Source organism: Galeopterus variegatus, unplaced genomic scaffold, assembly GCF_000696425.1.
Source record: "Galeopterus variegatus unplaced genomic scaffold, G_variegatus-3.0.2 Scaffold333, whole genome shotgun sequence".
Taxonomy (NCBI): domain Eukaryota; kingdom Metazoa; phylum Chordata; class Mammalia; order Dermoptera; family Cynocephalidae; genus Galeopterus; species Galeopterus variegatus.
In genome coordinates, this window is record NW_007726444.1 from 713333 (window position 1) to 717144 (window position 3812).

The window sequence follows — 3812 nt, forward strand, 5'->3', positions numbered from 1 at the left end:
TAGAGCATGGTGAAAGTGGCAGGGTAAAACGGATGCTTTCTTCGTGCAAAGATTTGCAAAAACCATTGATGTTCAGTTCTCTGAGAGGTTAGTTATGGGACTATTTAGTCTTTATTAATTTCTTCTTGGGTCAGTAGAGCATGGTGAAAGTGGCAGGGTAAAACGGATGCTTTCTTCGTGCAAAGATTTGCAAAACCCATTGATGTTCAGTTCTCTGAGAGGTTAGTTATGGGACTATTTAGTCTTTATTAATTTCTTCTTGGGTCATTTTTTTTTTCCTTTTTGTCTTTTTTTCGTGACCGGTAACGGGATCGCAACCCTCGGTGTCGCGCCCGCACCGCGCTCAACCAGTGAGCGGACCGGTCTCTATATGGGATCCGAACCCTCGGCAGCAGCGCCGCCGCGCTCCCAAGCGCCGCACTCTACCGAGTGCGCCACTGGGCCGGCCCTTCTTGGGTCATTTTTAAAGGATCATATTTTTATGGGATTTTGTCCATTTCATCTAAATTTTCAAATGTGCTGTCCTGAAATTGTTCACAACATTCCTTTATTATCATCTTTTAAATCTCTGTAACGTGTAGCTGTGGTCCCCTTTGCATTCCTATTATCGATTATTTTTTTTCCTTTTCTTCTTTTTCTTGATTAATCTTGCCAGAGTTTAATTTTTTTAGTCCACACAAAGAATTGACTTTTGTTCTTTGATCTTTTCTATTATCATTTTCAATTTTCTGTTGATTTCAGCTTCCCCTCAAGTTTTCTTTGGGTGAGTTCTGTTCTTTTCTAACTTTTCCCATTGATTATGAAGCTCATCGTTTTCAACCTTCTTTTCTAGAATAAGCATTTATTCTGTAACTTTCTCTGCTTTAGCTGCCTCCCACAGACTTTGAGGATCATTGTCAGGCACTACCCTGCCTCCCTGTTTATTTTGAAGAACTGAACCTCAAGTAGCTCCTATTAGAAGTTTGTGCTGCTTATGGTTGAAATAAAATCAGGGTGTGAGTGAAGTTGGAGGTGAGTCATTAGATATAAGACCACTGTAGTTCTTAAGTCCAAAGATGACCGAGCATTTAGAAAGACTGAGTAGTAGTAGCTTTTCTTATTACAGATATAATGCATGTTACAGAAACGACAGATAAGAAACAGGGAAAATAAAATTACCTATAATCTCACTACTTAACAGTAACCACTAGAGTGTGTGTGAGTACATATCTGGAATTTTCTTTTTTATAGAAATAGGACTATGTTGCACATGCTGTTTTGGAACATTTTCCACCTGAACAATGGATCACGAACAACTTTTCAGTTTAATAAAAATGAAAGAACAAAGATTTTAAGGCTAGTTTGATGTTGGGTTTAGTGTTTTTGAGAACTTCTGTCTGCACATTGATAATCTGTTCACAGGTACTGATTTTTCCTTTTTAGACATAGCTCAACCAAATTATTTTTGGTTCTCTCTAGGAGACAGACTACATTTAAATTGGATGTGGTTGAATCTTTGGGTTATTTAATGATTGAGTGGATAAAGGAAAATCATGTTGGTGCCAGGGCAGTCAGACAGTCACCTGCCTCTTATTACACCTATAACTCTCTGACAAACATCTTGCGACATAGCCTGTACATCAGCTGGGCTTGTTTTCTGGAAGTTTTAAGCCAGGTAGGAAGTGAAAAGGAAGGAGTAGGTGGGCAGAGTGAGGTTTCTGTTGACAGCCCTCTTTTCCTGTTCCTCGCACTGGGGTGTTACAGTCCATGAGATAAGACCTCCAGTGCTTAGGGCCATATGGTGTTGGGGCGGGGGAGTCTGTAGGAATGAGTTTCCAACTCTGTACTTAAAAAGGCTAATTAGAAGGGAGAAATGATAGCTAAACAGAGTACAGAGAACCCTGGGGTTTTGAAATGGTTCCATATTTCAAGAGACGTTTGGATTTTGGTTGCATGTGTTTTGAGCTTGGTTGGCCTAGTGTGCAGTTGAGGCGGATGTTTTGGGCCTCTGTGCATCCGTGGTTTATTACGGGAGTCTTTTGTCACACCCTCATGCATCCCGCAAGGCAAGGCAGATGCTGACTCTTGCTCCCGCTTGTGTGGCAGGCAGCCCAGCAGCTGTGACAGGCACAGCCCAAAGGTACTGCTGGGAGATCTGGCCACTCATGCTAAGAGGGAGGTCTCTGTCCCCGCTTCTTATACGTGGAAAAGATGTGGCTCCGTGGGGGTGTGGACAGGCATTCTTGAAATGCTTGCCTCCCACCCTCTAGTGGATTGAGCTTCCTGCGGGAACATAATTAGAAACCGATGAGATTTCCGCTGCAGTGCTGGGGACTGTGCCTGGCATCTTGTGTTGGGAACAAAGGACATCTGGTGCTGTTTGCAGCAAGAGGCCCTTACAGGGTAGGCTGGGAGTGGGAGAAAACAGACTTGACTTGCTTATCCTAGACCAAGCCTGGGGCTCTGAGTCTCCATGGGTGCTCTTACAACAGCTGCTAAGCGCACTGGGGCAGGAACTTCTTACGGTTCCTTCCACCTACTAAGGACCCCTGAGTGGTTGGGCTTGGAAGACCCTTCTACCCTCTGCATGCTTCCTTGTGGTCTTTGGAGGATGAGGAGCTGAGCTGTTGGGAGCATCAGCAGGTGGACAGCTGCAGGGGCAGCGGTAATGGGAGCTGTGGTGTCATGAGCTCCTGAGGCCTGGAAGGAAGCAGAGAGGAGCCAGTGACCTGCAGGCTCCCCGTAGGTGCTGAGTATCCTACCTGGACCTGAGACAGCATCAGCAGCCGTCCCCATACTTGTTTGAGTGACGACCTGCCAGCCCTCTTCCTTGCAGAATACAGAGCGTGTGTGTTAAAACCAGGCATCTCACGGAGAAGTTTGGCTGCTTTGAAAAGCAGTACTGGCAGCCTGTGGGCAGTTTTCAGTTAGGGTATCATGTGGCCAGGGCACCTTAAAGCTGAGTTTTATGTCTGTGAGGAGAGAGCCTGCATGAACAGGAATTTGTGTGGCCATCAAAATTCATTAAGTGAATCTGACTCAGTTTCCTGCCTACTGTTTATAGTGCTGCAAAAGAATCAGGCAGAAAAAGAAAAACAGCGCAAATAATCCTAAGTAGCCATGCTTTTGCAAAAGCGAGTCATGTTTTTCAGTTCTTTTCCTGCGTTTGGTGTCCTGGGATGTGAGCTGAAGTGTGGCGGGCTCCCCGACATGTGGTGGTGGTGTCCTCACGTCTGTCCATCTCAGGCGTACTCACAGACGGAAGCCCCTCCAGCTTGCCTGTCATTTGTTCCCGAGGCTGCTGTGCCCCCTTCCCGAGGCATCCTTGACTGCTGCACCTAGAGGTCAGTTGTCAGGGTGCTGGATGCCATTGACAGGTGCTCTCATGTTGAGGGTTGTTGCATTTGCCAGACAAGCTTCTTGTAAAACATGGGACAGACACAAGCTGGACACATCACTCTCCTTCTCTGGGATGGTTATAACCCAGTACAGGACAGTTGGAAATCTAAATAAGCCTGGGTCACAGCAACTAAATACAGCTCTTTCTGGTTTGTCTTAATGACAAATCAGGAATGCCATTAGCAGTTTGGCAGTTCTGGGGGATGGGAACGGGGCCGACAGATCCTCTGGGGACCTCTGCTCGTTACCCCCTTTGTTATGACTGCAGGCCGGGTGAGCCCAGCACAGGAGACAGCCAGGACCACAGACACTTCTAGACCCCTTGGCGGTGCCCTAAGGGAGGGAGGACCAGGGTGCTGTGGGCAGCCAGGACGGGACAGGGAGTTCTTCCCAGAGGAGGTGAGGCTTAGGGTGACTTTGAAAGGACCAGGAAG